The sequence below is a fragment of the Meles meles genome, chromosome 15, assembly GCF_922984935.1.
Source record: "Meles meles chromosome 15, mMelMel3.1 paternal haplotype, whole genome shotgun sequence".
NCBI lineage: Eukaryota > Metazoa > Chordata > Mammalia > Carnivora > Mustelidae > Meles > Meles meles.
The window spans coordinates 33310031-33332640 of NC_060080.1; the positions used below are offsets into that span (position 1 = coordinate 33310031).

Here is a 22610-nt window from a genome sequence, read left to right on the forward strand (position 1 = left end):
TCATTGACCTTAAATCTTGATTAAGTTTTGGCTGGAAACTAATAAAGCTGAAAACAGGAAAATGGAATAGTCCATTATTGATGGAATCTTGCCTTAAGAAGCAGTGTGGGAAGCAATAATAAATGTTCTTTTATTAAAGATTGTGCTAAGCTAAAATGGGTCTGATTCTATCAAGTTACTAACATACAAGAAAGTTGAACACAATGTTCACAGAGTGAACAAGAGGGGAAAGGATGACAGAGGTGAGGTCTCAAAAAATTTTACTTTCAGACCTTGTAAATTAATTTTATTAAATGATACATAGCTATTCTAAACTTGGCAATGATATCAAATTTGCATCATGTCTAATGTGTGACAGAGCTGAATTTTGATGCTTTTATATCATAACCTCAAATAGAAGAAGATACCATATTCTGGTATGTAATAAAATAATTTCTTTTTCACAGAAATTAATTACTGCATAAGAAATTTCTGAGGGAACTCTTCACTAGTAATATTAATTTTCTTATATTTTATGCTCATATTATATTGACTTTTCCATCTTATTCTATAAAATATTAAGAGTATAGTTCAAATCTCCCACTATAATTGTTCAATTTATTATTTCTTTTCATAGATCTGTTATTTTTTGCTTTCTACATTTTGTGGCTATGTTATTGGGTGTATATAAATTGTAAACGGCTATACCCTCCTGGTATATCTTTATAATTTGGAACTCCTTACCTCTAATATTTTTTTCTGCATTGAAGCCTAGTTCACTGATGTTAAGATAGCTCACAATCTTTCTTTTTTTTTTTTTTTAAGATTTTTATTTATTTATTTGACAGAGAGAGAGATCACAAGTAGGCAGAGAGGCGGGCAGAGAGAGAGGAGGAAGCAGGCTCCCTGCGGAGCAGAGAGCCCGATGCGGGGCTCGATCCCAGGACTCTGGGATCATGACCTGAGCCGAAGGCAGCGGCTTAATCCACTGAGCCACCCAGGTGCCCCACAATCTTTCTTTTGAATACAGTTTGTAAAGTGTTTTTCTCTCAACTTACTTCTTTTAGTTTTGTATCAGTATATTTACAAGCACCTTTTGTAAACAACTCAAAGCTGGATTTTTAAAACTTTGAATGTAGTCTTTTAAATGAAACATTTAGTACAGAATATTTTTCTGTATGGGTTTATATCTACCAGTTTTGGTTTTTTGTTTTTTTTTTTTAATGCTATTTAGCCACCCTCTCCTGTCTTTTTTACTTTATTTTTTTGGTTTGTGTCAGATTATGTGAATATTTTTATCACTGCATTTTCCCACAGTAAGTGGCTTTCATTAGTAATTTTTATGTAGGAGGAAACTAAGTCATAGGAAAGATCACTCATGACCCATGATTTGAAAACCAGTTGAGTGCCTTCAGGGACCATGCTTTTATCTATCACTGCTACTGATCCAGAAATCAAGATGAGATTATCATTAGTCCCACCATATCTGACACAGTGCTAAATCCATCAGGCTAACATCTTTAAACTGAATTCTTTTACTTAAGTTCTCTTCTTTTTGTTTCTATGTTGTAATTTGAAACTCCAGCCTCCCCATTCAGCATTAGGCTAGTAAGGCAGGAAAGCATAGGTCCAAGGATAGATTATATATCATCAACTCTGTGACTTCCTGATGATCCTTGCAGATCCACATTTTCAAGAAGTATGTTTAGAAAGCCATGGTAATGAATTATCTTTCAAACTGTCTACAATCTTAACAACAATATTATTGCTTAAGTATAGTTTTGATTAAGCATCACTAATTCCCAATGAATTTATGTTTGGCTCTGTGAATAAAACTAAGCAGATGAGGGAACAGAAAATTGTTTGTATATTGGCATATATCTTTGAATTAAGATATTTTAAAAGACTTTTTTTTAAGATTTTATTTATTTATTTGACAGACAGAGATCACAAGTAGGCAGAGAGGCAGGCAGAGAGAGGAGGAAGCAGGCTTCCCACTAAGAAGAGAGCCCGATGTGGGGCTCGATTCCAGGACCCCGGGATCATGACCGGAGCCAAAGGCAGAGGCTTTAACCCACTGAGCCACCCAGGTGCCCCTTAAAAGACATTTTTAAGGCTTCTTTCAATTTCCCAGTTTTATTAAAATTAAATTATTAAATTCCCAATTTAGTGGCTTAGTTTGATTGTATTTGTTTATAGTGATAAGAGGGAGATTAGAGGTTAGAAAAGCAATGTTAAAGAAGGTGGTCAGGTAGACTCTTATTTGATTGCCATAAATAATTGATAATAAAAAATATTTTAATTTCATGAAAGGTATATTTTATAATACTTTCAAACAGACCTCCTGATTATAATGCAATTTCAGAAAAATTTGGCTGAGTTACCTTTCTAATATTTATAGTTCATACTTAATGGTGCTTTTCTCTTTGGCAAGGCTAATTTTTCTTAACTTTTCAAGTTATTATTTATGAAGGGCAGTACAAGTTGCTTTAGAGAGTTTAGTTTCCCAAACAGAATTATAAACAGAGCACTGAGGAAACCATTTAGAATCAAAGAATGATATGTTCACAATAACTTACAAATAACATCAAATATAGTTTAGACAATCTGAAAAGTGTGTGTGTTTGTGTTTGTGTGTGTGTATCTGTGTGTAGCTGTGACTGTTGTTTTCCTCAATGGGGAAACTTTAAATTGAATTAGATTCAATCTTATGATGGTTTTGATTCCTTTTTATGTGTTTTTGTTTGTTTGTTTTTTCCTTAAATTAGTAAAGGCAGTAGACTTAACATAGACCAAATAAAAGTACTGGAAGGAAAGGCTTCCAAAGCAAATTCACTCAAATAATTCTCTTTGGGCAAAACATTTGCAATATGACAAAACTTTTCAGATCTTTGGATTCCTTCCTGGGAGTTAAGTATATTATAAACTCAGATTGGTTTGTATTTTTTACTCAACAAGTACCAACATTATTCCATTGGTTCGATTTCATCAGAACACATTTTTCTGGTAGAGCTGGTTTTGTGGTTCTTATTTTAAAATCTGGGAGTAATTCCAATGCTATTAAATGAGCTCTCAAGAAGATGAAAGAGGGAAAAAGGGACATGGCAGGACCTACAAACACATAATAAAAAGTGATTCTCAGATCAAATCTTATATATCAAAGTGAGAAATAATTTATTATTTAAGGTGTTTTCACTTTTCAAAAAATTTTGACATACCATTTTTGGTGTTGTTAAAAATTAATTTACAAGGCATGACAGAATATTAACCCCATCACTTTATAATCACATATAATTTTTGGCCAAATATAATATGATGCATATTGATCACTCATTCTTTTTGTCAGATGAAGTTCTTGCTGCCATTTATTTATTTTTCAAAAGCAAGTCCTGCCACAAATTAGAGATGGTCCACTGCAGGGAATATTTAAAAATCCAAAAGGCAAAGCTTTGTCTTACTGTTCTTAGTATCACCATGTAGCAGGGCTGACAATACTAACTGCAGCACTGGCCTTCCACTTTGTTCATGTTTCCTCCTTGACCTCTCTTGGGGTGACTTGTTCTAGTCTTCTTAGAAATTAATATACACGCCTTAGAAATGCCTGCCAAGGCCAGTATGGGGGAAAGCTTGTTTTGGCCTTCCGTGAGTCTGTTATGACATAGTCTTTCCTCTTCCTGATGCATAGGTTGTGTCACAAGATCTAATTGAAGGGTAGCTATGAATTAGGTGCAGGAAAGCCCTTTGTGGTGTGTGTGAACCCTTTGATCTCACTACAATGTCCTCCTGCATGTCCCCTCGCTCTATAAAACCTGTGAACTAAGGTTCAGATTTTGCAGAGAATTGCTATGCAGTTGCTGTGGATAGACCATCCTCCACCCCATCCCCCCATCAGAAAGTTACCCTGAATAAAACTCCGTGTAAACTGTTATGGAGTGGCCTCCTTTGTCTTCTGGTCTCAAAGTGCCTTCTCAGTTTGGGCGGTCCTTTACTGTCTTCCTCCACCTTCTAACACAACAACAGTGCCTAGAAGATTGTATATAATCTAGTTGGAAATCTATGATTCAGAAATATTAGTTTAACTGAATTTAAAGAGCCACAGATTCTAAGTTAACTTTAAAAAAAATGGGCTCAGGGGCGCCTGGGTGGCTCAGTGGTTTAAGCCGCTGCCTTCGGCTCAGGTCATGATCTCAGGGTCCTGGGATCGAGTCCCACATCGGGCTCTCTGCTCGGCAGGGGGCCTGCTTCCCTCTCACTCTCTCTGCCTGCCTCTCTGCCTGCTTGTGATCTCTCTCTGTCAAATAAATAAATAAGAAATCTTTAAAAAAAAAAAAAAGGGCTCAAATTGGTACTAATTTTGTGACAGTATGAATGGTTATATCTAAATTTGACCTCGGATTTTATATTTCTAGCCTAGACTTCTCAGGGTGGGTCACAAAACTCTCCTCTGTGATGCCAGGGTGCTCTGGATACCTTGCTTTTGCAGCCTGCTTCACACCACATTTCTATTGCCTACTCTCAATCTTACACCTAGGTACAGGCACAATCTCCTTGGTTGCAGAGACTGTGTCCCATTTACACTGTGTCCTTCGTACCTTTTATAGTTATTGCAACATAGCAGAAACTCGGTACTTGTTAAATGAATGAATTGTATGTTTTTAAGACATATTGGGAAGCTAGTAAGTTTCTGTGAAGGGTGTTGACCCATTCAGTTGAGTCTTTGGACTTGCTCCATCAATAATCCTGTGCAAAGGGACATAGTGTTCCAAACAATGAACCTGAAGTGCTATAAGATTCTGAGGTGGTGTAAGTTAATATGCTCAAAGTAAATATTTATTACAATATTTGGACCACTGTGGTGGTAAATGTTATATAAGTTAATATGCTCAAAGTAAATATTTATTACAATATTTGGACCACTGTGGTGGTAAATGAAAGGAACACAAGCATATGTGCAATATAGACACAATATGTTATACACAATGTACATGAATCATATGTAAATGAAGGTGTGTAAATGAATCAAAAAACCAAGTAACTCACTTGCCATTATCATATTCACCCAAAAACTGATTATAATGATACTGATATAACTAAGTACAAGTAGAAATTATCAAAATAATATTGACTTCAAAGCTTTATAAAAGCACATCTCATAAAGTATAAAATATATATTTTATGATTCAAAAAACTAGTAATTAGAGATATACCAACTGACTTAAGCTTGTACTTGACGCAAAAGAAAAAGTTTGTCATGTTCTCAAAGTGTTTATAATCTTAGAAGACTTACCTAAAACCAATAGACAAGAGTTAAGCATTAAATGGTGATTATAAACACTAAAGGTCTTCTGACAGAAAGGATATGAATGTGGTTTGGAGGATCAATGAAAAACACAGAGTTTGATTTCAGTATAAAAGAAAGGCTGGAATTTCAGATATTCCAAAATAAGTTAGATGGGATTCTTTACTGGGGAGAAGGCTTAAGCGCAGACTCTGGTCTGAGAATAGGTATATCACATGCTAAAGACAAAAAGTTGTGGATATCTAAAATTTTCAATGATATTGTATAGCTGGCAGTGGGAGGGGGAAGAAGTGGGAAATTTTATGAAGTCTGGATAGGATATAGAATCACAGGGATGTTCTGAGAGCTTGAAGAACCTGAAGAAACTACTATGTCTTAGAATGACTGGTCTGGAAATTGTCATCAGGATATTTAAGGAGATGATAAAACTGTTTCAGAGCGATGAGATATTGTTATGGTCACTTTGTGTTTCAGGATTGAGGCCCAGGGCCAGAATGAAGGTATGAATAAGAATCAAATTGAACTAAAGTTTTAACAGAATAAATAAAAATACTTAACATGAATATCCAAGATGAAAAAACAGAGGTAAGAAAGGTGTCCTCAGTGTTCTGGACTGGAAAATTGATGAAATGGCTATTATTCTGGAGGGAAAAAATTATTTCAGTTTAGTCTTTCTTTTTTTCTTCCTTTTTTTAAAGTAGGCCCCTTTGTGGAGCCCAACGTGGGGCTTGAACTCACAGCCCTGAGATCAAGACCTGAGCAGAGATCAGAAGTCAGACGCCCAACAAACTGAGCCACCCCAGGCACCTCTCAGTTTAGTCTCTTTTTATTTCAGCTTAAATACAATGGATTATTTTCTTTATTGTTTGCATGTTTCATTTCCAAATACCATTTCCCAATCAGAAAGAAAAGTAGAGAGGAGCCCATATCAGAAGTCTGACTTCATTTTCAGATACTTTAATATATCTAGATTCAAGATTTTTTTTCTTTTTGAGAGAGAGAGATTGAGCATGAGTGAGTGGGGGTGAGGGGGTACAAAGAGAGAGAGAGAATCTTAAGCAGGCTTCATGCCCAGCATGGAGCCTGATGTGGGGCTTGATTTCATGGCCCTGAGCTGAAATCAGAGTTGGTTGTTTAACTGACTGTTTTTAATACATAATTTCCAGTTCCACAAAGAAATTAATTAAGGTAAGACCAAAAAAATTACCATATTTATTTTTTTTAAGATTTTATTTATTTATTTGACAGACAGAGATCACAAGTAGGCAGAGAGGCAAGCAGAGAGAGGAGGAAGCAGGCTCCCCGCAGAGCAGAGAGCCCGATGCAGGGCTCGATCCCAGGACCCCGGGACCATGACCCGAACCAAAGGTAGAGGCTTTAACCCACTGAGCCACCCAGGCACCCCAAAATTACCATATTTAATGAGCAACTTGCATGGATAATCAGATTAATTATATGTATTTTCTCAGACTTTGTGTTCTATCTCAAACAATAATGGTCAGATGAGAAGAATTTGATAAGCTTCTCAGATGACTGAAACAAAGACAGCAAATGGCTCTTCATAAATATTGAGCTACTCACACCAAAATAGACAATGAAATGTTCTGGGCAGGACTGAAAATTAACTCCAGTGAGGGTGGGGGCTTACAGGAAGATAAAGAACTGTGGGATGCAAATTTTACTCAAGCTTTTTAAAAATTGTTTTAAGTTGATTTTAAGTGATATTAAAGTAAAATACCAGCATTAGTAAGATCAAATATGTTATAAAGAAAATAGATGCTGGAATCAGAGTGCCTAATTTTGAGTTCTGGTCCTGTAACTCAGTAGGTCGGTGACCCTGGGCAACCTACATAGCTTCTCCAACCTGTTTTGCCTTCTACAAAATGAGCATAATAATTTTACTTTCAGGATATACATGTCATCAATATGAAGGAATTTCCTCCATACAATGCTCTTGATACAGAAGGTCTGACACATAGTGGATGCTCAATTTTGAAACATTTTTAGAAGAGGGATGAGAATTCTGACTAGCCATTCTGACTAGTGTGAAGTGATAACTCATTGTGGTTTTGATTTGCATTTCCCTGATGTTTAGTGACCTTGTGTATCCTTTTATGTGTCTGCTGGTTATCTGTATGTCTTCTTTGGAAAAATGTCTATTCAGGCCCTCTATCTATTTGCTAATCAGATTTGTTCAGGGGGTTGTCCTGAGTTCTATAAATTCTTTACATATTTTGGATATGAACCCTTTATCAGATATATCATCTGCAAATATCTTCTCCCATTTCGTAGGTTTCTTTTTTTTTTTATTGTTTCCTTTGCTGTGCAAAAGCCTTTTATTTTGGTGTAGTTCTAATAGTTCATTTTTTTCTTGTTCCCCTTGCCTGAAGAGACATATCCATAAATATGTTGTGAAAGCCAATGGCTAAAAAAAATACTTTCTATGTTTTCTTTTATGAGTTTTATGTTTTGGATCTCACATTTAGGTCCTTAATCCATTTTGAGTTTACTTTTGTGTATAGTGTAAGAAAGTGGACCAGTTACAAGTATATTTACCATTTCCATTATTCTTCATTTCTTTGTATAAACCCCTATTTCCGTCTGGTATCATTTTCCCTCTTCCTAAAAGAACTTCTTTTAAAATTTCCCATGCAGCAGGCCTACTGGTGGATAAATTCTTTTAGACTTTACATGCCTGAAAAAAATTTTACACTGTATTTTTAAAAGATTTTTTTTTAGGGTTCCTGGGTGGCGCAGTTGGTTAAGTGTCTGAATCTTGGTTTTGGATCTGTGTTGTGAACTCAGGGTCATGAGATTGGGCCCCTTGTCCAGCTGCACACTGAGCATAGAGTCACCCTCTCTCTCTCTGTCCTTCCTGCTTATGCCCTCTTCTTGCCTCTCTCTAAAATAAATAAATAAATATTTTTAAATTCTTTTTTTTTTTTAAGATTCCACTTATTTATTTGACAGAGAGAGGTCACAAATAGGCAGAGAGGCAGGCAGAGAGAGAGGGAAACAGGCTCTCCGCTGAGCAGAGAGCCCAATGCGGGGCTCGATCCCAGGAACCTGAGATCATGACCTGAGCTGAAGGCAGAGGCTTTAACCCACTGAGCCACCCAGGCGTCCCAATAAATAAATATTTTTAAAAAGAGAGATATTTTTGCTTGGTGCAGATTCCAAGAGACTTTTCTATTATGTTTAAATATGTCACTTCGCTATTATCAGACTTGTACTTCAAAGTAATTCTGTTGTCATTGTTTTCTTTATTCTTCTGTACATATTATATCTTTCTTCTCTGGTTGTTTGTAACATTCTCTGTTTATCATTAGCTTAAGCCATTTGATTATGATGTGCTTTTGTGGAATTTTATTCAGGTTTCTTATACTTGGTATTTGTTAATTTTCTTGATCTGTGAATTTTTGGTTTTCATTAAATTTGGAAAACTTTTAGCCTTATTTCTTCAAATATTTATTTTCAATTATTTATTTTGCTCTCTCCTTCAGAAAATTCACTCACATATCTGGCCACTTAAAGTTATCTCACAGCTTACTGGTACTTTATTTATTATTATTATTGTTGTTATTATTATTAATCACCATTATATTGTTTAGTCTTTGTGTTTTACTTGGCGTAATTTCTGCTGCTATGTCTTCAAGTTTACTAGTCACTTTTCCTGCAGTGTCTAATTATGTATTAATCCAACCACTATGTTTTTCATATTAAACTTCAGATTTGTTAATATTTATAAATTCAATTTTTGTCTTTGGTTGCAGCTGTCCCCTTAACAGAGTCATGCTCTTCTCTATCTTCTTGAACATAACTAATATAGCTATAATAACTCTTTAATGTCCTCGCATACTATGTTATCTATTTCTTATCTGTATTGGTTTTTTTTCTTTTATTTTCTTGCTTCTTTACATGCTTGGTAATCTTTTGTAGTCAGGTATTGTTAATTTTATTTTGTTTGATGCTGGATATTTTTAATCTTTTAAAATATTCTTTTTTTTTTTAAAGATTTTACTTATTTATTTGAGGGACAGAAGGAGTGAGAGCATGAGCAGGCAGGGAGGGGTAGAGGGAGAGGAGCAAGCAGACTCCCCACTGAGTTTGGGAGCCAGACACAGGGCTTGGTCCTATGACCCCGAGATCATGACCTGACCTAAAGACAGATGCTTAACTGACTGAGCCATCCAGGTACCACTCCTTCCCACCTCCTTAAATATTCTTTATCTTTGTTCTGAAATGCTGTTAAATTATGTAGAAACTGTTCTATCCTTTGGAGATTTGCTTTTAAGCTTTATTAGGTAGAGCTATAGCAATTTCTTGTCTATGACTAATTTTCCGATCTGGTACAAAGGCATTATTATTCCTTTGGGTTTTCTAATATGTCTTTAATATGGATATATATCCCAAAACTTGATTACAAATTTTAAAAATACAGAAAAACTAAAAGATGTTTATAGTGAGTAACTATAGATCTACCACCTATGTTCTATGATTACCATTTATTACATATAGTTATAAACCATAGCATATAAATGTGTGCATCCCTTTGTCCACCTCTCAATCCATCTGAATTTTCCTCTATCTGGTATTAATCTAGTCACTCCTGCTTTTCCTTTGATTAGCTTTTATACTGTATGTCCTTTTCCATACTTTTAATATCAGCCTAGAGATACTGTTATATTTGAAGTGAATTTCTTATAGACAGTATACTATTTAGTCATATTTTTTAATCCACCTACTAAACTCTTTCCCTTAATTTGTAAATTTACCATTTATATTAAATTTAATTTTTGATATATTAAGTTTTAAGTCTGACATTCTATTTTTGGTTTTCTACCTGTTTTGTGTTTTGTTTTGTTTTTTCCAGCATTCCTGGAATGAGTTTATTGGAGATTTTAAAAAATTTCCAATTTGCTTTCTCTGTAGTATATTTGTGTGTATCTCTTTGTATAATTTTTAGTTTTTGCTCTAGGTGTTCTATTATATATACATAATTTATGTCAATCTGTTGGTGTCAACATTTTACTGGTTCAAGTGAAGTGTAGAAACTCCATGTCCCTTTACCTTCCCTTGTATATAACAGTCTTAAATATTTCATTTACATATATGGAGAACCGCATCAAAGAGTGTTATAAATTTTGCTTCAGCTGTCATCCATAGTTTAGAAAACTCAAGAAAACAAGGAAAGTGTATTTTTCTACTGTATTTTTCCATATATTTGCTCTTTTGGTTGTTCTTTCTCATGTTCTGATATTTCAAGACTTTTTTTTAAACTGTGTACTTTAGGTTTAGACACCTTCCTTTAGCCATTCTTTTATAGATATGATGGTGACACATTCTTTTAGTTTTTCCTCATTTGAGAATATCTTGATCTCCTCTTCATTCCTGAAGTCTGTTCCCTATGGATGAAGAATTTTGATTTGACAGTTCTCTTCTTTAACTACTTGAAAAATGTGGTGCTGCTTCAATTTGGCCTCCATGGTTTAATATGAAACCTCTGCCGTCATTTGAATTGTGTTTACTCTACAGGTAAGATGTCATTTCTCACTCACTGCTTTATCCCTAGTTTTCATAAGTTTGACTATGATTTTTTTGGCATTTTTAAAAATACTATTTGGGATTTGCTCAGTTTCTTGAATCTGTGGTTTAAGTCTTTTGCTAAGTTTGAGAAATTTTCAGTTATTATTTTTTTTTAATACCTCTTCATCCCAACCCTCTTTTTCCTCTCCTTCTGGAATTCTGATGACACAAATGCTAGATCTTTTGTTATGGTTCCACAAGTCCCTGAGGTTTTTGTTTTTGTTTCCCTCAGTCGCTTTTCTCTCCATTGTTCAGATTATTATCTATTGTCCTCACTTCAACTTCACTGATTGTTTCCTTTGTTCCCTCCATTCTAATGTTGTGCATATCCACTGAGGATTGCTTCACTATTCTTTTACTTTATTTCTAAAATTTCCATTTTGTTCTTCTTTGTCTATTGTATTTCTTTTCTGAGAATTTCTATATCTTTGCTAAATTTCTATTTTTTCTTCATTTGTTTTAAATGTATTCATAATAGTTCACTGAATCAATTTTCTAAATGTTTTTCTAAAATCCTTTTCCAATAATTCTAACAGCTATAGGATTCCTTCGATTGCTTTCTCTCATTCGAGTTCAGTTATTTCTAGGTTTTGGTATGAGGGGTGGTTTTCAAATAAAACCTGGGCATTTCAAGTATTATTTTATGAGACTCTGGGTCTTATTTAGGTATTCTTGTCTTTTGTCCTTTCTCTGATGCCACTCCAGCAAGTGAAGGAGATGCCGCCTCACTTCTGCTATATGGAACAATGAATGAAAAATACAGGTTCCCTCCTCCACTGACACCCTGGAGTCTATACCCACATGACCTATATTGACACTGATTGGAGGAGCCCTTATTCCTGGCTGTCATGAAGGTTCTGAATCTTCAAAAAACTTCCTCTCATTCTACTCCAGCAGGAAGGAGGCATCATGTCTCATTAATACCATGGGAGTTGGAAGTCCAGCTCCCCAAATGGTCTCCATTGACACCATGGAAGAGGGGCCTTGTTCACCACCTGATGGAAGGTAAATGCCTCAGACCCTACTGAGCCTCTAACACCACTCTAGTAGAGTGTTAGAGCACCTCGTTATAACCTGACAATGGCAGATATCTAGGTTCTTTGCTCAGCCTTTCCTGCTAGGGGTATAAGTGGGGCCACAGTTTTTTCTATGGTGCTTGTTTTGAGTGAATAGTTATTTTCTTTCTAAGTAGACTGCCCCTTTCCTGGTCTTCTAGTTAGAGAGAACAGACTTTTGTTCAGGCTTTGTTTTGTCTGTGCCCATTGGTATTTTTAGATTGCTGACTTCTCCAACACTCAGCCCAAGATTGATGAGGCAAAAAGAAAGCCAAGGGAACCTAGCACATGTCATTCCTTATATCCTGAGATCCCTAGATATTCTGTCTCTTCCTCCCTCACCTGCTTGAAAAATGGCCATGAAATTAATGTACAAGGAACCCAATATGGCTTAATACAGGATGAGAGGCCAAGGGAGAACTTACATGTCCCAAATATGTAAGCAAAGCCATCTTGGATCATCTAAACCAACTAATACTCCAGCTGAATGTAGCTGCATGAACCCAGGTGAATTTAGCAAGGAACCATTCAGTCAACTGATCAAATCATAAGAAATATAACAACTAATGTTAAAAGCCACTATGATTTAGGAAGTCTTTTTTCTGGAGAGAACTGACAGAGTGGTCATATTAGAATAACATTCCTAAAATTGTGGTCCTTGGCATTCAGAAATTCTACAAGTTTGGGAGGTAGAAAGTTGTGGTACTATCAGGTTTATTTGGATATTCTTTATGTTTTTACAGAAATGACAGGACATCAAGGAGAAGCATCATATTTTTAAACATTATGCATTTTAATTTTTTTTAAGCAAAACTTCATTGCAGTGTCTCTTTCTTTATTCATTTTCCCCTTAAAAAGAGACCCTCTCTGCAGGTGAGGAATCTTCATTGCAGTAAACTATCCACACTTCCTCCACCCCATTTGCACAAATATACCACCTTTCCAAGAATAAGAAGAAAATGGAAGGCCACCAGAAAGAATGCTTTTGTGAGGGTATACTTCTAAGGATAATCTGGGCTCATTTGTGGAATTAGCCAAAAAGGAAAGCCCCATGTTGGGAATTGGATCGGGCAGTGGAAGAAAGAGCATGTCCCAATGGGGGAGTCCACAAAGCTCTTAGACGCTGTGGGTTTTCACACAGGTGAGCATTTTGATCCAAGTATGCTCTATGCTTGTTTAATCCTTTTTTTACTTGTAGAAAAAGGAAGAATTTGTTCATCTATATGGAGAGTTGGGGGTATTATCTATTACAAGCCCTGGAGTTTCATTAGTTCCCACCACAGGAGTTGTTACTAAATGAGCTATAGGAATTAATGGCCCTCCAAACGGTCAAAAATTTCATCCCTTTACTAACAGTTGGTAATATAACATAAAGCAATGGCAAATGCCAGTGAAGTGAAGACCATATTGTACAGACTACTAAATTTTGCTGGCATCTAGAAATGTTATGAATTACTGTAGTAAAAGAAGCCAATGTGGCATATGGCACATGGCATATTTTTAAATGTTACACATTTTAATTTTGGGCAAAAGTTCACTGCAGTGCCTGTTTCTTCATTCCTTTTTTTTTCCCCCTTGAAAACAGACCCTCTCTCAGTAGCTGAAGAATGCCAATTGTAAGATGTCAATACAGTTATATTAATTGGCATCCTTTATAAAATATCTCAATTTAGTTAACAGAGCTAGAGTAGATATTAAAATTTATAAAATAGTAAAAGGCTGTATTTTGTTATATAAATATACATACCAAACACACATATACAAAAACATACATGTGGATATTTCAATGTATTATATGGATGATCCTAGGAATAGAACAATGACTATTATTTCAGTTATCTTTGGATGCATAGAAGCCATGACAAAACTTAATGATTTAAAACAAAAAAAAAGTTACTATCTCCTATGATTCTATGGGTTATTTGGGTGGTTTATCTGATTTGTCCCTGATATTCGATTTGTGCCTGTGTCTTATATTCACGGTTAACAGGAGTCTCAGCTAGGGTTGGATGACTTAGGATGGCCTCACTGCCACATCTCTTGTTGGCAGACTGGTTAATCTGGGGAGTCTCATCTGTGATGGCTCATTTCTGCACCACATGATCTCTTATCCTCCAGTAGGGTGTCCTGATGCTAGTCTCTGGATCCAAAAGAGCAGCAAGAAAAGATAAGCCCAATTCTGAAGAATAGGTGAGCCTCTGCTTATATCACCTTTGTCAGTGTGCTATTATCAGAGCAAATCTCATGGCCAAAGCTTGATTCAAGATGTGGGGAAATGGATTCCACCTCTTGAATGTGGAGGAGTTGCCAAATACTCTGACAGTTTTGAAATCTACCACAGCTGGGGACTTTGAGAGTCTATTCATTTTTTAAAATAGATTTATAATGTTAATCCTACTCTCTTTGCATATGAATAAAGACATATCATGAGAATAACATTTGTTTTGTTTGTTTGTTTCCATTTGGGAAAGGGATTGTGCCTTATTCATCTTTGTTATCTTGGTACAAGGTCCATCCAATGTTTGGGACTTGACTGTTACTTTATGGATATCTGATGAATAAATAAATATGTAAACAAATGAAGATATGCATGCACAGAAATAGTACTTAATTATAATTAAATAATGATAGTGTATAATAAAAGATGTAACATATCTCAGATACTTGAGGTCAAATTTGTAACATTTACATTACTTTGAAAAGTACCAAATAAACTTGTGATAGTCTGTCTTCGGAGTCAGCAAACATGTGGTCGGCTGCCTGTTTTTATAAAGAAAGTTTTATTGAAACTTAATGAACAGCCACATCCATTCATGTAGGTATTCTCTATGCCTGCTTTCATAATTATATGGCAAATTTGAGTAGTTGGTGACAGAGACTGTGTGGTCAGCAAAGTGAAAAGAAAGATTTAATATCTGACCTTTTAAGATAATATTTGCTGACTATTGTAGTATTTGAATATTTGAAACCATGAACTGGTATAATATTTTCATTGTTATATTTAGTAGAATATCATAAATATATATATATATATATATACACACACACATACATATATAGTCATTTATACTGACTGTATCATAGGTTACTAAGCATTGTGCTAAGGGCTTTATATACACATTATAAAATCTGGTATTTACAATAACTGTGATTTGGGTATTTTTAAAACACTATTTTTAGCTAGTAAGTAGTATAACCGGGAATCTAAATCAGTTCTGTATGTTTCTAAATTTGCGCTCTTAATCTCTATGCTATATTGATAGCTGGTATGTAAAGAATAACAATGTGGAGAACAAGATTTATTAAATGATCCCCCACAAAAGGAGTCAAGTTTGGATAGGTAAATAACAACGTACTAGCATCTTTTAATTCTACAAAAGACATTTTCTGGATACCCAGAAGTGAGATGGTTGGATCATATGGTATTTCTATTTTTAATTTCTTGAGGAATCTCCATTCTGATTTCCAAAGTGGCTATACCAGTTTATATCGCCATTAACAAGGGTTCTCTTTTCTCCACATCCTAGCCAGCATTTAGTGTCTCTTGTATTTTTCATAATAGACTCCTAACAGGTGTTATCTCACTGGGCTGGGTGTATATATCCTAAGGAAACAAAACCATCATCTTGAAGACATAACTCCCACACTTATTGTAGCACTGTCCACAAGAGCAAAGATGGAACTAACCCAAGTTTCCATGGACGCTTATGGAAATGTTACACACCACAAACACACACACACAGTGGTATACTATTCAGTCTTTAAAAAAAAGAAGGAAACTATTATTTGTGACGATGTGGATGAATCTGGAGGTCATTATGTTAAGTGAAATAAGCCAGACAAAGAAAGAAAAGTACTTCAGGGTATCGCTTACATGTGGAATCTTAAACAAACAAGAGAAAGCTGAACTCACAGAAACAGAAAGTAAAATGGTGGTTGTCATGAGGTAGGAGAAATAGAGAAGCTGGTAAGGATACAAACTTTCACTTAAAAGATGAATTGGTTTGAGGATATCTTACAATTTCATCTGTCAACTAAACTTCAACAAAGCTAAAAAAGAAGAGAGAGACATCCTTTTCAACTGAGTGGGGATTTCTAAAGAAATGTGAAAGAAGTGACAAAAATAAAAGAGGATAGTTACCTATGAAATTAGATCAAGACTTTCTGTGGATATAGAGATACTACATCCTTACAAAAAACCAAAACGCTGTGATCAACTGTATTGATCTAAGCAACTACTGAGTGCCCAATTTTCAGGGTTGGCAAAAGCGTTCCTGTAAGCCTTTCCTGAGTCTCCTGGCATTTTTAATGAGGAGGGATGGATGTCTGGGAGGACTTCTTGCTTACTCAATAAATCAACAGATGCATAAGGACTGATCTTCCCCATAGTAATTTTTGTTAAGTTTTAGTAATTGAATTCCCTTCCTCTAACTGGTCATGCCACTTGAAGAAATGAAAAGTTAACTGCCCTCAAAACAGAAATAAAGAAAAAGAGAAGATAGGCTGAATAGGTAGAAAACCAGGAAAGTAGGGATAAGTAAATAGATAGAGTATCAAATGGCATCAAATAATCCATAGAACCTTATAATATTCCTGTGTTGATTTTATAGCTACTTAGAAATAAGTGTAGGATGGCTGAAAACACATGAAACAGAAATGTTTATAAAGGTAGGATTTTCCTTTGTGCACAATCATTTCATTAAAATAAGATGAAACCAAAAAGCTGACTTAATTGTAGCTTTGGACAGTAAATTTTCATATAACATATACCACCCAGAGCATACATAGTTGTTAGTTGAAAATCATGGATTTTAGGGGCACCTGGGTGGCTCAGTCAGTTAAGCACAGACTCTTGATTTCAGCTTAAGTCATGATCTTGGGGTCATGAAATTGAGCCCCACGTTGGGCTCTGCACTCAGTGAGGAGTCTGCTTGCCCCTCTCAGCCTGTGCTCCTCCTCCAGCTTGTGCTCTCTCCCCCTTCCTAAAATAAATAAATAAAATCTTTTTTTTTAAAACATGGATTTTTTATATGGATATATGGCAGGCAAACTTACTTTACTCTGTCTTGCTTAGTATGACTTTTTTTACATTATGTATCCCTTAGATCAAGTAAGATAAAAGAATGAAAAGCTGTAATACTTTATAAGATGGGTATATTATCTGTTTTATTCCATTTTTAATATTATAAACCAACTAGTAAATAAAATAACAGTGTAATTTATTTAATGTTTATTAGGTGCCAGGCATAGTGTTAAATGTTTTAAGTCTATTAACTTAGTAAACCATAAACCAAAAATGATACTATTTCTGTTTTATAGTTAAGAAATCAGAGCAAGAGCTTAGAGAGAAAAATGACCTAGGCTAGCTCATGTACTTCTTAGAAGTAAGGAAATTAGCCCAGATTTTTCTGAGTCCAAGTTCATTCCAGATATATATTTAACACCTTTGATTTAAAAGAATGTTATTTTATTTTGTCCTAAAATAATTTTTTTATGATTTGGCTAACTTTATTTGTGTAAGAGAAAAATGTTAGCATGTTTATCAGTTTCCCTAAAATGGTAACCAAAGTTTATGCTTGATGATATAATGCATTAAAGTGTATTAACCCTGATTTCCCCAGACACTCTTTTCAGAATAACTTTAAGGCAAGTTTTCAATTGTGCCCTGACAAAAGACATTAATGAGTATGCAGTCTGTTCTTGGATTGGGAAAGGGGCTTGATTTTATAAGAACTGCCATATCCTCCTACTCACTGCTCCATTCTCAGAACAGCTGTTAGCAACAAGATATGTGGGAATTTTTTTTTTTTTTATCAGAACAAAATACACAACATCATTCTCTAGCAAAGCCCAGGAAGTAAGGTAAAAAGGCTCCATCCCATTAGGTTGCAAAGTGTAGCAGAATATTCTTTAAATGTGACATACTCTGAGCTGTTCACTGAGCAACCCGTTCAGCAGGCTGAAATTCCTAACAATGAATATAGAAACAATAGCCACAAAAATCACAAACTCAGGCTTTAATATATTCTGGTAACTTTGGTTACCATTTCAGGAAAACTGAAAAACTAGAAAATAAAAAGTTAGAATTTATATTGTATATCCAATATTTCAGGATGATTCCAACTATAAAATAGAGAGTGACTTATTTTTGAGAACTTGTTAGGTATTGTATTTTACCTATATATTATTTAGTATAAGGGAGCAAATAATCTTGAGTGTTAGTGACACTATCTATGGCTGTGTATTGGTTCATCCCCTAGAAATAGTCCTTAGGGTTCATGAAATCGAATTTTTCTAGTACTCCAGCACATGCTAATATTTTCCTCTTGCACAAATAAAGTTAGCCAAATCATAAAGAAATTATTTTTTCTCAAACCTCTCAAGTGTAACGAAATATAAACATACCTCTAGTAGAGTAACTAGACATTTATTAAATTGAATTGGGTATAATGAAATAATTCAGCAATGACTTTAACAATATTCATTTAAAAAGTAAAGCAACAAGCATTTCAGAGGCTCACTATGTGTCAGATACAGATAAGATACCAGAAGTCATGTAAAAATTTCTTCTAATTTTCACAATCCCCTTCCTTCCAGTTTAAAATTATCATCCTCATTTAGCTAGGTTTGGACTGAAAAACTAAAGTGGATTGGCTTTACCAACTTATGTAGCTGCTACTCTCAACACAAGGTTTCTGGCTCCAAATCCCACCCCCTTACCACTACAAAGATTCATTAAGCACCTGCCATTTGCAAGATGTTTCTAGGTCTTGGTAAGGAATCAAATATACCTTCAAATATTTACAAGGTAGGAAAAATAACAAGAAAAGAACAGACAACTATGTTCCAGGAAGAATTTTATACTGTTCAAAAGTGAATGATCACGTGATCATAGACTTTGAGACAGAAAAGAAACAGAAAGAGTCCTTGGAAGAACTCTTGGAAATGCATGTTTCTAAGACTAAACACCGATGGTGATAAATCTGGCAAAGGGTGGGTGTAGACTGATACTCTGTTGCAAAAAGTATTCATAAAATGTACTACTTCAAAGGTAGCGTCCTGAGTTCCCAACATTCCTGATTACCCATCAGGAATGGTTAATTATCAATAAAATTTTACAAAGAAAAGTCATAGGGGATATAGCTCGGTATAAAAGAAACACACTGAGTAATGATGAATACATGGATGTAACTAGACCTATAATAGGTAATACTCTCCAGAAAAGTTACTTTTATATTTATTTTTTTATGTGCTTACTCTCAAACTCTGAGAAGAACCCAAGAAGCTGATGTTACTAACTATGATCATCCTTCCCATTGCAAAAACTGATCTGTTTTTGTTAGTTTTCTAAATTGGAATTTTATATAGGACTCAGGTTGATGGACTGGGAGAATAAATATTGTTACTATGTCTAAGCTATCCAATGCAATTTACAGATTTAATGCAATCGCTATTAAAATTCAAACAACATTTTTCATAGAAGTAGAACAAATGATACTAAAATTTATATGGAACTATAAAAGAGCCCAAAGAGCCAAAGCAATCTTGAAAAAGCAGAACAAAACTGGAGGTATCACATCACATTCCCAGGTTTCAAGATATATTACAAAGCTCTAGCAATGAGAACAGTATGGTACTGGCATGAAAACAGACACAGATAAGTGGAATAGGATAGAAAACTCAGAAATAAACCCACAATTATCAATTGTAGGTCAATTAATCTTCCACAAAGAAGGCAAGAATATGCAATGAGGAAAAGTCTCTTCAACAAATGGTGGGAAAACTGGACAACTACATGCAAAAGAATGAAACTGGATCACCTTCTTACACCATACACAAAAATAAACTCAAAATGGTTTAAAGACCCCAATGTGAGACCTGAAATCATATAAATACTAGAAGAGAGCACATGTGGTAATTTCTCTGACATTGGCTACAGCAGTATTTTTCTAAATATGTCTCCTGAGGCAAGGAAAACAAATGCAAAGACAAACTATTGAGACTACATCAAAATAAAAAGTTTCTCACAGCAAGGGAAACAATTAACAAAAAAACAACCTACCAAGTAGTGGAAGATATTTGTAAATGACATAAAAGGTCATTTTTATCCAATAAAAGGTTAGTATTCAACTGCATAAAAACAGACACATAGATCAAGGGAACAGAATAGAGAGCCCAGAAATGGACCCTCAACACAATGGCCAACTAATTTTCAACAAAGCAGGAAAGAATATCCAATGGAAAAAAGACAATCTCTTCAATCACTGGTGCTGGGGAAATTGGACAGTCACATAAAGAAGAATGAGACTAGACCACTCTCCTATACCATACATAAAGATAAACCCCAAATGGATGAAAGACCTAAATATGAGACAGGAATCCATCAAAATCCCAGAGGAGAACACAGGCAGTACCCTTTGCAACCTTGGCCACAGCAACTTCTTGCAAGACATGTCTGTAAGGCAAGGGAAACAAAAGCAAAAAGGAACTATTGGGACTTCATCAAGGTTAAAAGCTTCTGCACAGAAAGGGAACAGTCAACAAAACTGAAAGTAAACTATGGAATGGGAGAAGACATTTGCAAATGACACTACAGACAAAGGGCTGGTATCCAAGATCTATAAAGAACTTCTCAAACTCAACACCCAAAAATAAATAATCCAGTCAAGAAATGTGCAGAAGACATGAAAAGACACTTCTCCAAAAAAAGATATACAAATGGCTAACAGATTTGAAAAAATGCTCTACATCACTGACCATCAGGGAAATACAAATCAAAACCACAAAAAGATACGACCTTACACCTTACACCGGTCAAAATGGCTAAAATTAACAAGACAGGGAACAACAAATGTTGGTGAGGTTGTGGGGAAAGGGGAACCCTCTCACACTGTTGGTGGTAAAGCAAACTAGTGCAGCCACTGTGGAAAACAGTAGAGTTTCCTCAAAAAATTAAAAATAACAAGATGGGATTGGGAGGGAGACAAACCATAAGTGACTCGTAATCTCACAAAACAAACTGTGGGTTGCTGTGGGGAGGTGGGGTTGGGAGAGGGGGAGGGGGGTTATGGACATTGGGGAGGGTGTGTGCTATGGTGAGTGCTGTGAAGTGTGTAAGCCTGGCGATTCACAGACCTGTACCCCTAGGGATAAAAATACATTACATGTTTATAAAAAAATGAGAAATACATAAATAAAATCTTTAAAAAAATTAAAAATAGAATTATCACATGATCCAATAATTTTACTACTGGGTATTTACCGAAGAATACAAAACACTAATTCAAAAAGATACATGCACTGCTGTTTACTGTAGCAGTATTTGCAATAGCCAGATTATGAAAGTAGCCCAAGTGTCCATCAATAAATGAATGGATAAAGCCATAAAAAAGAATGAAATCTTGCCATTTGCAGTGGTATGGATGGATCTAAAGGACATAATATTAAGTGAAATAAGTCAGAGAAAGACAAATACCATATGATTTCACTTATATGTGGAATTTAAGAAACAAAACAGATAAAGAAAAAAGAGACAAGCAAAATATAGACTCAACTATATAGAACAAACTGATGGTTATAAGAGGGGAGGTGGGATGGGTGGGAGAATGAGATTAAGAGAACACTTATGATGATCACTGAGTAATGTACAGAAGTGTGGAACCACTATATTATACACATGAAATTAATATTACACTGTATGTTAATTTTTAAAGATTTTTAAAATTTTTTTAAAAAATGTTTAGGTTGAAAAAGAGAATGTGAACTACTTCTAAAAAATAAATATTTAATAATGACTTTCCTAGGGCTTGTGTTCAGAAATTTTCCCATTAGGTTTTTCAAAGTTCTCCTTAACTAATAATCACTAGAAATGGATGACAATGATTAGTTTGTGGTGATTGTTTTTCAAGGGTTTCAGTGAATGAATAGAGGAATATCTGACAACAATTCTCTGTCCCTACACTTCCACTGGCATCACTCTGAGCTACCTGTCGGATGTGATGTGTCATCACTATACACTGCTTTTTGTTGGACCCACTTCCAGAAGCCTTTCTTGTAAATCTTCTTAGGGTCAGGCAATCCTTCAGAGTGAAATAGATCGGATCTGAGAATTTCTCCAAAAGTCTCAGGAAACTAAAACAAATCTCATTCTGTCTTCAAGGTACATGCATTGTGAATGGAGTTTCTGTTCCAACAGTTCAGACTTCTTATTGATACAAATTAGAATCACAAAAATTCAAAGCCTGCCAGAACCCCAAAATGATTTTTTTGCTTTAATAAGTTAAGCTTTTGATAGACTGCATATTCTATAGGAAAGGGAAAAATATCATTCTACTTTCACCTATCAATATCTTCATATAATGCATTTAAAATATAATACACTGTATGTATAGAAACAGAAAGGAGGGTATCTGAAAAAGTTTGATGATTAGCCTTTTTTGTTTGCATATACATTAGCAAAATAAAATAAAGGAATTATATTCCCCTTCACTCAAGAGTCTAGTTTTTACCATAGGATAAAAGATTTGAATACTTTCTTGAAAACTTGGGTCTGTGGCAGCATCTGGGTGGCTCAGTTGGTCAAGTAACTGACTCTTGATTTTGGCTCAGGTCATGATCTCAGGGTCCTGAGATGGAGCCCAGTGTTGGGCTCTGTGCTGATGGTGGTGTCTGCTTGAGGTCCTCTCCCTCTC

At 35.1% G+C, this 22610-nt stretch overlaps 1 long non-coding RNA gene across 1 annotated transcript; it reads left to right on the forward strand.

Moving 5' to 3' along the window:
* The first annotated feature begins 205 nt into the window (after positions 1 to 205).
* On the forward strand, positions 206 to 12698 carry LOC123926085. The gene is made up of 4 exons (XR_006815153.1): positions 206 to 242; positions 10676 to 10813; positions 11570 to 11869; positions 12663 to 12698. It is a non-coding gene; the product is annotated as an uncharacterized LOC123926085 (long non-coding RNA).
* Positions 12699 to 22610: the final 9912 nt, after the last annotated feature.